Raw genomic sequence first — 14,181 nt, forward strand, 5'->3', positions numbered from 1 at the left:
CACAGGAGCTGTTCACACAGTTCTACTCGGCTGTCATTGAATCTGTCCTGTGCACTTCAATAACTGTCAAAGAACGGTTTGGACTGCTGAAAGGATTATCGGTGCTCTCCTGCTCACCCTTCAAGATATGAAGAATATGAGTGAAGAAACGTGCTCAGAAAATCACTTTGGACTTCACTATGCAATAAAAATATGTGAACTACAGTTGAAACCAGATATTTACATACACTTTAGAAAAAAACACAAAACTTTTTTTTTTCTTGTCCAACATGAAATCAAAGTAATTTTTTTCCGTTTTAGATCAATAAATATGAACATAATATTGTTAGAATTAAGTGAGGGAGAATTTTATGGATTTTTTTAAATTACTTTCATCAGTCACAAATTTACATACACTTGCTTAGTATTTGGTAGAATTTTTCCAAAACTGTTTCACTTGGGCCAATTGTTTCGTGTATCCTTTCACAAGTTTTCTACAATAGTTTGCTGGAATTTTGACCCACTCCTTTTGACAGAACTGGTGTAACTGGGTCAGGTTTGTAGGCCTTCTTGCTCGCACTCGCCTTTTTAGTGACGCTCACAAATTTTCTATGGGATTAAGATCAGGGCTTTGTGATGGTCACTCACACAATACCTTTATTTTGTTGTTCTTAAGCTAATTTGTAACTAATCTGGGGGTATGATTGGGGTCATTGTCTATTTGGAATACTTCCTTTAACTTCCTGGCTGATGTCTCCAGATGTTGCTTCAATATATCTACTTTTTTTTTCCCATGATGCCATTTATTTTGTAAAGTGCACCAGACCCTTCTGCAGCAAAGCAGCACCACAACATTATATTACCACCCCATAATTCACAGTTGGGATTTTGTTCTGAGGTTTCAAAGCGTTGCCCTTTTTCCTTCAGATAGAACGTTTATTATACAACAGGACTATTTTTGTTTCGTCAGAGCACAGGACATGTCTCCAGAAATTAAGATTTTGTCCCTACGTGCAGTTTCAAACTGTAATCTGGCTTTTTTATGGTGGTTTTGAAGTAATGTCTTTCTCCTCTTAGAGTAACCTTTCAGCTCTTGGTGGCACAGGACAGGTGCAAAAAAATATGTTAATATTTATTGATCTAAAAAAGAAAAAAGTTTACTCTGATTTATTGTTAGACAGTAAAGATTTTTTATTTATTTTATTTTTTCATACTGAAGTGTATGTAACCTAGCTGAAAATATAGGGTTAAAATATAAATAATATACCCTACCTGCTTTAGGTCATAGAAATGCAATTAGTTATTTTTTTGCAGTTAATTTAATTTAAATTAATATTTACCAGAAGTTTAGAGTCCAGCGAATGGAAGTTGCGCAGAGCAGTATATCGTACAGAAGAGAACAAGCAGGGATTGAGAAGGTGTTGTTTTGTGTCGCCACATTAAGTGTGCTAAACAGCTATAAACTCTTGTTCAGAGTTAGGTGAAGGAAAATAGTATTAAAAAAAGGTGAAGTAAGCTCTATGTCGAGTCGCGATACTTCTCTGATCTCTGTAAGTAAGCGGGGTACAGCTGTTAATCGAATATGTGCTTAGCACTGCTAGTGGATTTAGTCATGCGTGCTGTAACAATGCAGCATCACTGTTGAGCGGGAGTTACCATATTATGTTATAATACATTGTAAATTTATGAACGTAGATATGGGAATATTGTTGTTTAAAGTATGTTAAACAAATTGAGTGTTACTGAGTGCTTGTTAAATCTTACAGTGTGAGCATTGACCAATCTGGGAGTATGTAGCTGGTAAATTTTGAACAATTGATTTAAGGTGTAATATATTAATGGAGTGAGTACTTGCATATTAAGTTTGTACTTTTGATACTGTGCTTTATACTACTGTATGTTGTACAACAATAAGAAGACTTTAATTACGAGTTAAGAGAATTTATAAAGAACAGAAACATGTTATGATCCTGTTATAAATGCAGGTCAGGTCTTTTGAGAGTGAAAACATCAACGTCCACCGTGAGGATCTACAAAACCAGAGATGGCGAGCCACCAGCTGATCTTTATGGAACTCAGCAGCTACGCAACAGCTGAGTGAGGAATTATTAGGGTAGGAGGGTGCCAATCACCTGGAGTGGCACCTACATACCTACATACCTACATACCTACATACACCATTATAGAAAAGGAACTGAGGAACACTCCATCGGAACAGAAACTGATTAGGGAGTGATCACTAAACCTTTTATTTTTTTGTTTAAAGGGTCCATTTTTGTTTTATATTTGTACTGTATTTGTGTTGTGTGTTATAAACAAATTAAGACTCTAACTGTTCAATTTCCTAATTGCGTGGTGTGTTCTGTTGCACTAAACATTCAGCTCCTTCCAAATCCAGACAGAGAGGTGTGCTCACGGAGAGTGGGTTACATGTATGTAAATATCTGGTTTCAACTACCAATACCAATGCTATTTATTTGACAATACCCTATATCTTATGCCATTTCTTGCTATTTTATTTAAATTTTGTGTTGTTTTTTGTTTTATGTTATGTGTGTTGTTGTCTCTGGAAGCTTTTGTAACCAAAACACATTCCTTGTATGTGCTCTTACTGATTCTCATAAATTAAATCTTTTAAGTTTCTCAGGACTGTCTAGCATTGGTTTAATTAAATAAAAAGTGAGTACATCTCTATTTAATATCACTTGAATGCCAAATGACTTACATTTTTCAAACATTGGGTTTTTAATCTGTTTTAAAATTAAAAGCTAACACTGTAGATTTACTTTTATAACAATTCACGCCACTGAAAAAACTGTTAGAACTTTAATTTAGAACACCTGTCATTATGGAAATTCAAATCTTTTTGACTTTTTACCCCTAAAAAACTTCTCATGGTTAATGACAGATTTAATCATCCTTGGCATGGAGGATACCAATTTCTGACCGTCTTTTTTTCAGTTGGTCTTTCAGTTGGAACGTTTTTTTTTTTTTGCTTTTTTTTCTAAAAAATACACCACGGGTGTATCTGAGGTTCACTGGAACCAAGTACACAGTTTCGATCCGCCCACTTACCCCTTACCAAGTAATTGTTCCTCAGAAAATCAGTTTTTTTTTTTTTTTTTTTAAATCAAAGTACTTGAGAAGTTACATTTTATAGGCTAATGAGTGTAAAAATTGGATTTTATCAACTAAATAATAAAAAGTTGTGCCCTAAAGGCTCCTACTTACAGTATTTCTTAGTGCAAACTTCACTCCATATATACTTTCTTCACAGAACGGTGCAGTTTGCTCTGTAACAGAGGGAACTATATTTGAAGTGAAGTTTGGTCCTCTTCAGGGTCCTGTCAGTGTTATTTTCTCTCTATATGCTTCCTCTGGGTAACATAATTGGTAAGCATGGTATTACTGTAGTTTCCACTGTGAAATGCTGATGACACACAGTCATCCGTGTGTTGGTCGTTGCTGTCATTTACTGTGCCTATTATGATGTTTTTTTTTTTGTAGTAGTAATTGCATTGTCTTGCGCTGTTTGTGTACAGGAACTTTCTGTAGTTCTATGTTTTAGTGTAATTTCAGATTGTGAGTACTGTGTTTCATTCTGCAAGAGATTTGTGGAGTTTTGACTGTGAAGGTAACTCCTTTCATTTCAAGTTTAGAGTTTATGGGAGGAGACAGTTTCTGGAAATGTGTTTTAAATGTTTGGTAAAAACCTTTATGATTCATTAATGAAACCATAAAGGTTAAACTAAAATTCTAATCTATAAACCAGGAGTGAAACTGGGTATGAGATTGTAACGGGTTTGAACATACAGACGGACACGAGATGAGGTCTTATGGAAAAAAGGGTAATTTTATTAGGGAAAAACGCTGTACGAAAGGGTTAAATGAGAAGGAATGTAAAAAAGGGAAGGAAAAGAGTGGAGAAGTGCACGTGCAGTTCCGGTGGGCAGTGCCCAGCTGGCATGCAGGCACACGGCTGGTAAAAGTCGGTGGTCAGCAGAATGGCAGACTGGAGCACGTGGAGGAAGCACTTCTGCATGCTCCCATGAGAAAGCCTATTAATGTTAATTATTGCCAGACGCCCCCCACACACACACAAGCACACCTGCAAAAGTGGGGGCCATCTGTGTAGGGAGCCTACGGAGTAAGCGAGGAGCGATAACAGATTTAGGCACTTACCCATCACAGGCACACGCTGTGACAGATTTATTGATTGTTCAATGAACAACTCTTAACTCTTTTTTTGGAATTTGCTAATCTTTACTCTGAAAACTGTAGGTGTTTTGTTTGTGTTGACGTGTAATGATGGTACATTACGCAGCATTTTAAGCCTGTAAGTCTTGATTCTGTTAAGTGAAGTGAATAAAAATAAATCCTCAGGGGGTGAAACTGATACAATGCACTGATACTTATCATGTTTTACATTGTGAGAAGAACTCACTGCAAAGTAAATCATGTGTGGGTTATGACATTGCCTTTAATGTTTTGTCATTTGGAAGACCCCTATGTTGCATAAATAATAATAACAATAATAATAATAATAATAATAATAATAATAATAAGCATTAATTTTACATTTTACATTCAAAATTACCCTTGTATGATATATATATATATATATATATATATATATATATTATTTTACTTATTTTATTTACTTCCCAATAAATTTAAGAAAAGAACAATATATATATATATATATATATATATTATTTTACTTATTTTATTTACTTCCCAATAAATTTAAGAAAAGAACAATATATATATATATATTCTTTTTCTTAAATTTATTTGGAAGTAAATAAAATAATAGTTACAATAGTAAAATAAATAGTTTACTGGATTAAATAGTTGTGAGGGTTCACCACTAGAGGGCACTGTGCTTAGTTTGTAGTTTTTGTTGGTAGACTTTTTTTTTTCGACAACACGGAATTTTGTTGTACTAAATATCATTGATGCAGTATAATCAGGGCCTCTTATTCATATTTATCCTGGATTGTTGTTTTAGTGTTACAGTGTGTGCTGTACAATCAACATTCAAATGCAAATAATTCCCCCCTCCTCAAGTTATACCTATACATTCAGAGAATACATTCAGAGAAACTTATATGCACCCCCATAAAAACAACTGATAAGGTAACATTTATCTGTTTACAATTTATGCGGTGGTGAGCACTGCTGCTAAATCATCTCTATTCAGCAATCTGCCGGTCAGTCTTGATCAGTCACGCGAGAAAATAATCAGACAAACATGCTATCGGGGTGATATTTAAAAAAAAATAAGAAGTGACTACCACTTTTTATTTAGAAGTTTTTAATACAAATCTTATAATGCCCACATGACATTAAACATTATCCATCTTGATTTTTTAACAATTTAAACCATTAAACTATTTATTTTACTATTTTAACTTATCATTTAATTTACTTCAATTTTAAGAACATTTAAGAACAAGAACAATATATATATATATATATATATATATATATATATATAGATATATATATATAGATATATAATATTTTTGATTAAATGTGGGCTGAAAAAACTGTTGTTCCCAAAAATGTAACAAATGAGGACTCGTGTCCATTAATCTGATATACAGTGTACTGGAGAAACTCTCAGGTGGGAAGACAATGCCTTGTGTAGTTAAACCCAAAGACACAAAAAGTAAAAAAAAAAAAAAAACATCAACAGTCTCCACCAAAGAGTCTGGAACGCAGAGTACAGGATGCGTCACACAGCCGCGATATATAATATTATAACAGAACTATAAGAATGCCAGTTAGAAATACCCAAAATAAAATACCTCCGCTGTTTTAACTATTACAGAGACATCACAGCCAGCGGTAGTGTTCAAAAGTTCTTTCTGAGGTGAGGCTGCGTTGGGCGGGGTGCATGAGGCATGTACATGGGCATTGCGGCTCAAATTGTTGGGGCAATTTTTTAAATAGACCCTATCTTTAATAACCAATGGAGATTTTGAAATGTACACACATGCATTCTCACCCAAACAACTTTTAAAACTACACTACATTACACAACAGTAATATTTCGAACATTTTGCAGGCCGTTTGGAGAAACCAGGGAATAAAGAATAAACCAGTGGTTGGGGCAAAATAATCCAACCAGGTGTTTACAAACAACGCAGCATTTTTTAGAGTGTATTTTTTGAGTTATTCTAATGTTCTTTTCTGAAAGTCTTTTTTCCAGTTATTTCTATGTTTCAAGTTTGATGTCTTAAAAAAAATATATATTTTTAAATAATAACAATAAACCAATGCAAACAGAGGATATATAACAGTTTATTTTTTATACAAATAAAATTGTTAGCTAGTTAACTTGATCGTCTTTCTAAACAACATTTAACCAATTTTTTTAAAACTCATTATTGTACAGTAAATGTCAATAGCTCTGGTTCAGATTTTTCATGTTTGTTGTATAAAGTACTTGGATGTGGAAATTACCATCAACATATACAACATATGACTTTTTGATGGCTTAAGCTGAAAACTGCGTCAAATGAAAATGTTCCTTTGCGCCACCTGGCGGTCATTTTACAAATTACTTTGAATTGCGACTGATTTAATTTGGCCATTACCGTTTTGCCATGACAGAGAGCACGGCGGTCATAAACATCCCCTTGAGTACTGATAAATTAAAAAAAAAGTTAATTTTGAATGCAATGCTTTTATTTATGTATTTTTTTTATTGTTATTGTTTATTTATTTATCTGTTTATTTAAAAATGCAACATAGGTGTCCCCAAATGACAAGACATTAAACCCACACAATTCACTTTGCAGTGAGTTCTTCCCACAATGTAAAACATGATAAGCATCAGTGCATTAAATCAGTTTCATCACCTGAGGATTTGTTTTTATTCACTATACTTCACTTAACAGAAACAAGACTTACAGCCTTTAAATGCTATGTAATATACCATCACTACAAGCCAACACAAAAAAAACACACAACACCTACAGTTTCCAGAGTAAAGATTGCCAAATGCCATAAAACAGTTCAGAAGTTTACTGAAGAAAAATCACATTAAATCTAATACACAGTTTCACCCCTGGTTCATAGATTAGAATAAAAATGACAAACTCATGCACGAAGACACGGCACACATTTGAGCTTAATTGACTTCTGTTCTGTGTTTATTATTTAGCTGATAAAATCCAATTTTCACACTCATTAGCCTATAAAATTTAACTCCTCAAATACTTTTATTTTAAAAGAATAATTATAAAGAACCAATTTTCTGAGGAACAGTTACTTGAGTAGGGGGTAAGTGAGAAAATTTAAACTGTGTACTTGGTTCCAGTGAACCTCAGATACACCCATGGTGTATTTTAAAGAAAAAAGTTGAACAACAAAACCATTCCAACTGAAAGACCAACTGAAAATAATATCTCTGAAGAAAGGCAAAAATCGGTATCCTCCACACCAAGGATGATTAAATCTGTCATCAACCATGATGAACCAAGTTTATGGAGGGAAAAGGAAATAAAATATAGTTGCAAGCAATAATGGGCCCGATAAATGATATAGTAGTAAGCAACGAAGAGCCCAAGCCCACTGTGCCATCGCCTCCCGGGTGCACAGCAAAACATGTGTGTTATCTGATGTCAGTTTGGGCCCAAAATATTTGTTGAGTGCGTTAGTGTGTGTGTGTGTGTGTGTGTGTGTGTGGGTGGGTGTGGTGTGTGTGTGTGTCTGTGCGAGTATGAGAGTGTAAACATTTGTAATGTGTGTGTATGTACAGGGATTGGACAATAAAACTAAAACACTGGCCAGTTTAGTGTTTGAGGTTTCATGGCTAGATTTGACCAGCCTGTTGGCCAATCTTCATTGATTGCACATTCCACCAGTAAGAGCCGAGTGTGAAGGTTTAATTAGCAGAGTAATAGCAGAGTTTTGCTTAAAAAAAATATGGGTGACATATCAGAGTTCAAAAGAAGACAAATTGTTGGTGCGCGTCTCACTGTGTCCAAGACAGCAAGTCTTTGTGATGTATATTTGTAAGAGCCACGTTATCCAGGGTAATGTCAGCACACCACCAGGAAGGACAAACCACATCCAACAGGAGTAATTGTGGACGCAAGAGGAAGCTGTCTGAAAGGGATGTCCGGGTGCTAACCCACATTGTATCCAAAAAACATAAAACCACAGCTGCCCAACTCACTGCAGAATTAAATGTAGATCTCAACTTAACTTGTTTCCACCTAAACTGTTCATGGCCGGGCTGCTATAGCATAACCTTTTGTCAATCGTGCCAAGGCCAAACATAACCTGGCCACTATTCCACAAGAATGGCTGAAGATCCCGCTGGCCACTGTGCAGGACTTGTATCTGTCATTCCCAAAACGAATTGATGCTGTATTGGCAGCAAAAAGAGGCCCTACACCATACTAATGAATTATTGTGGTCTAAAACCAGGCGTTTCAGTTTCATTGTCCAACCCCTGTATGTGTGTTTGATGTTTGAGTCTGTGTGTGTGCGTGTGCGTGTGTGCGTTTGTGTGTGATGTGTGCGTGTGTAGAATGGGCTGCAGATGCTGGGAAAAAAAGCATCACACTATGATGTCACTGAGCGTGACGTCACTGAACGTGATGTCCTTTAACATAATTTCACTGAATGTGTCACTCAATATAATGTCACTTAATATAATGCCACAGAAAGTTATTAACCACTTTTCAGCATGAGTTTAAGGCATTATCACAGCTGACCTGTTTGAGATATCAAAAATCCCTCACAATTTTGCATCCTCAATGTCTTTAGATTACAGAGGCTGGTTTGTTGGCGATCGTATAAATCCCCTAGGAGGAGTATATCAAATCCATGGGGTGCATTTTGGCAAATGACATCTTGTTGAGTTGTGTGAAAGTTGTTTAGCTCAATGAACTCTTAATGTGTACAGAGTTTCGTGTTCATACGTGCAAGTGTGTATGGGCTATGCAGCAAAATCTCGTGTAAGGGCCCCTGAGGGCCCCATGCCATGCCTGTGGTCCAGACTCTCAGGCATCTAAATGACAGCAGATTCCAACCTGCCAATTTTCATGGGTTTTTGAGTATGTTAAGACCTCCAAAAAGACCAAAAAGATGCAGAAAAAAATCCTTAGGAAAACAAGAAGGTCCTGTGCACCCTTTAGTGCTTGGGCCCAAAATATATGAATCTCCGTAATGAAAGATGTGCTAACAGATTCTACAGGGGACTGAATTATTATACAAGTGAATATACAATGTTAGAAATTTTGAAATGTATCAAAAATATCAACTGTATGTTAAAAATATAATTTCTTCAGTCAAATACTAATTTCCAATTGCAAGATTAAGTTGAATAATAGTATAAATTTAATACCAAAATAATCAGAGATCTTATTAAGGTAACATAAGCTTTTATTATGATATTTACAATGCCTCAGAATAGTTTTTTTAGCATGTGGCTCTTAAGTGGAACCAGATCTCATACAGTACATTTTTGTGTTATGTACTGTAATTCTGTTGGAGTCTGTGACCAATTCAGAGTGTGTTCTACAAAGTCAGCACTTTTGATAATCACTGGGAAGCCACACACTGCTAAATTAGCCAAACTTTTATCACTATTGCAATTGGATCTTGATAGGTCTACATCTGAGCTCCATTCAACCCCTGCAACTGATTTAAATTGCAGTTGGGGGGGGGCAAGCTGCTGCTGTTAGGGCCATGACCAAAAAACAAACAGTTCAAGCTCTTTTTTTTGCTCCAATCTAAAATATAAAACTCTAGCATAATATCTGTTGACAGGAAATAGTTTTTTAAATAGTTTTTTTTATTAAAAATTATCTGTTCAGCTTAAATGTAATCAGTGATATCATTCTTTCAGGTTAAAACCCACATACATGCCTGTCTTTCTGTATGGCAAAACTATCCGTCTAACTTATTAATCCAAAGAAATAAGATTTTGTAAGGTTTAGTATCTTATGTGAATCACAGATAAAAAAATCGAAAAAGTAGGTAGGATAAAGATGAAGTTTTGTCTTAAAACATCTCCAGCGATTTTAAAATTCACTTAAGAGAGACTAATACTCTGGTGGAAATATCAAAAGTATAATAAATTTGATTGATTGCTTAAAGATCAGAGGTCATGTCAAAGATCATGTCAAAGATCATGTGAAAGGTGATATTATTATTTATATTACGATTACTATATTTAATTTTTGACAGCTAAAGGTCAAAGGTGTCATAAGGAAGGGTAATTAAGAGTAGTTGTGTTTTCATTGTTTACACATGTTTAAGTCATTAAGAGTAGTTGTGTTTACATTGTTTACACATGTTTAAGTCATTAAGAGTAGTTGTGTTTACATTGTTTACACATGTTTAAGTCATTAAGAGTAGTTGTGTTTTTATTGTTTACACATGTTTAAATCATTAAGAGTAGTTGTGTTTTTATTGTTTACACATGTTTAAATCATTAAGAGTAGTTGTGTTTTCATTGTTTACACATGTTTAAGTCATTAAGAAAATTGTTGTCTCTTTTCCTGTGAAAGTAAATGTTTCCCATCTGGGGGTATACAAAACGTCAAACTAATTTTGACAGCTAAAGGTCACAGGTGACATATGGAAGGGTAATTAAGGGTAGTTGTCTCCTTCCCCTTGAAAGTAAAAGTTTTTTTAATTCTTTCCCACCTGGGATATAAAAACGTAAAACTAATTTTCACAGCTCAAGTCAATATATGGAAGGGTAATTAAGGGTAGTTATGTTTTAAATGTTTAAACAGTTGTTTACAACCATACCTGCCTTCTAAGTTTTTTGACCAATCAGATTTAAGTACCTGATACCGCGTTACACCCAGTTTCCCAGCGGCTCTGGGGTATGGAATAATGTTGATTTTTTGAGTTCAACTATGGCTGCTTGTCCAGATGCACCGAAAAAGTCTAAGTCTACTTTGACAAGAATTCAAACATTTTCAGAGCAAGGAAAGATTCAATATTTGGAATTGACGAATGGATGTACCGCCGGCTTCATTTTCAAAGAAGAAAAAGAAGACGTTACGTTGTTTAAGTTATCGTGGAAACCAAGATGGCGCCGGTGAGGTCGGCTGCCGTCACGACTGCTCCGACCAGATTTTCTTTGTTTTTGTTATTTAAGTTAGTTTTTACCGTTTTAAAACCAGTCAAATTACCACCATGGAGTACATTAGTTATGATAGAGACACTCTTGTTTCTATTGGTATACAATGTACTCACAATTCGACGTTTTTAACTCCGGATCCGAGCTGGCCGAGTGAGATCCTGAGGGACAACAAAGGACGCGACGCGAAGCGGCGGCCTCGAGGGAAACGAGCCGGCGTCAGGAACAGGCTGAGAGCCCGTGCACACCGCACACCTCTGCCTAGCATCCTGCTCGCCAACGTCCAGTCACTGGAGAACAAGCTCGATGACCTCAGGGCCAGGATAAAGTTCCAGAGAGACATTCGGGACTGCAATCTCCTCTGCTTCACCGAGACATGGCTGAACCCAGCGGTGCCGGACCACGCCATCCAGCCGGCCGAGTTCTTCTCGGTTCACCGCATGGACAGGACGCGGGACTCGGGGAAGTCAAGGGGAGGCGGCGTGTGTTTAATGGTGAACAGCAGCTGGTGCAACAGCGCGAGCGTTGTTCCTCTCACACGCTCCTGCACACCAAACCTGGAACTACTGTCCATCATGTGTCGTCCTTTTTACCTTCCTCGGGAGTTCACATCGGTCATAATCAGCGCCGTTTATATTCCACCACAAGCGGACACGGACACTGCCTTATGCGAGCTGCATGAGGCACTCACACAACAACAAACACAACACCGGGACGCTGCGCTTATTGTGGCGGGGGACTTTAACAGTGCCAACCTCAAACGCGCAGCGCCAAACTTTTATCAGCACATCACCTGCCCCACCAGGGGCGAAAGGACACTGGATCATTGCTACACCACAGTCAAGGACGGTTACAAGGCACAATCTCGCCCTCCGTTTGGCAAATCCGACCACGCCGCCATCTTCCTCATGCCAAAATACAAACAAAGGCTGAAACAGGAAGTTCCGGTTCAGAGGGAGGTCGCGCGCTGGACGGACCAATCGGTGGCCGCGTTACAGGACGCACTCGATGACGCAGACTGGGACATGTTCAGAAACAGCTCCGATGGTGACGTCAGCGTGTTTACGGAAGCGGTTGTGGGATTCATCGGGAAACTAGCGGATGATACCGTGGAGAAAAAGACTATTAAAACGTTTCCCAACCAGAAGCCGTGGGTGGATAAAACCATCCGCGACGCTCTGAAATCTCGCACCGCTGCCTACAACACGGGACTCGCGTCGGGGGACATGGAACCATACAAGGCTGCGTCATACAGCGTCCGGAAGGCGGTGAAAGAGGCGAAGCAGCGCTACGGGAGGAAACTAGAGTCACAACTCCAACTGAGTGACTCTAGGAGCCTGTGGCAGGGATTAAGGACAATAACGGATTATAAAGCACCAACATCCGGTATGATAAACGCAGACGTGTCTCTGGCAGATGAGCTGAACACTTTCTATGCTCGCTTCGAGGCTGCAGCTAAAGACGCTAGCGATGCTAATGCTAGCGATGCTAATGCTAGCGGCGCTAATGGCTGCAGACAGGAAGTCACTGCCAGCACCGGAAGCGCGTTCATCATCACCGAGCATGACGTGAGGAGAGCCTTCAAGAGAGTGAACACCAGGAAAGCAGCAGGACCAGACGGCATCTCAGGCCGGATCCTCAGAGCCTGCGCAGACCAGCTAGCACCTGTGTTCACTGAGATATTCAACATCTCTTTATCTCAGTCGGTGATCCCCACATGCTTCAAAGAGTCCATTATTGTTCCAGTCCCAAAGAAACCTAATCCTGCTTCCCTCAATGATTATCGCCCTGTAGCCCTCACTTCAGTAGTGATGAAGTGCTTTGAACGCCTGGTCAGAGACTTCATCATTTCTTCACTACCAGACACACTGGACCCACTACAGTTTGCATACCGTCCAAACCGTTCCACGGACGATGCAATCTCACATCTCCTCCACACATCTCTCACTCACCTGGACACTCGGAGGGGGAATTATGTGAAAATGCTCTTCATCGACTACAGCTCTGCATTTAATACCATAATTCCCTCCACACTCACCACCAAGCTGGAGCACCTGGGACTCAGCTCATCCATGTGTCAGTGGATCTCCAATTTTCTGACTGGCAGACCACAGGCAGTAAGGATGGGCGGCCATGTCTCAGCCTCCATCACTCTCAGTACTGGAGCCCCCCAGGGTTGTGTTCTGAGCCCCCTGCTGTACTCTCTTTACACCTCTGACTGCGTGGCCACTACCAACTCCACCACCGTCATCAAGTTTGCTGACGACACTGTCGTGGTGGGCCTGATCACCAACAACGATGAGACGGCCTACCTGGAGGAGGTTGGAAATCTGGAGAACTGGTGCCAGAGAAACAATCTCCTCCTGAACGTCAGCAAGACAAAGGAGCTGATAGTGGACTTCAGTACAAAGCAGGAGAGGAACTACCAGACCCCCGTCATCAACAGGAGCCCAGTGGAGAGAGTGGACAGCTTCAGATACCTCGGTGTTCACATCACGCAGGACCTGACATGGTCCTGTCACATCAACACCGTGGTAAAAAAGGCCCGGCAGCGTCTGTACCACCTCAGACGCTTGAGAGACTTTAGACTGCCCTCCAAGGTGCTCAGGAATTTCTACTCCTGCACCATAGAGAGCATCCTGACGGGAAACATCACGACCTGGTTCGGGAACAGCACCATGCAGGACAGACGAGCTCTACAGAGGGTGGTGCGATCAGCTGAGCGCATCATCCGCATCGAGCTCCCTGACCTGCACTCAATCTACACCAAGCGGTGCTGGACCAAGGCCAGGAAGGTCGTGAAGGACCTCAGCCATCCCAGCAATGGACTGTTTACTCTGTTGCGGTCTGGGAAGCGATTCCGCTCCCTGAGGGCCAACACAGAGAGACTGAGGAGGAGCTTCTTCCCGCAGGCGATAAGGTCTCTCAACCACACCACTAGGCATAACTAACACAATATTTTCACAATTCTCAAAATCAACCAATCAATCTTTATACATCAATGGACAATATGGACAACTCCACGCACATCACATCTACACTACATGTTCACGTTTACATTCTGGACCATTACACAAAGTCAC

This window comes from Clarias gariepinus, chromosome 21 (assembly GCF_024256425.1).
Source record: "Clarias gariepinus isolate MV-2021 ecotype Netherlands chromosome 21, CGAR_prim_01v2, whole genome shotgun sequence".
NCBI lineage: Eukaryota > Metazoa > Chordata > Actinopteri > Siluriformes > Clariidae > Clarias > Clarias gariepinus.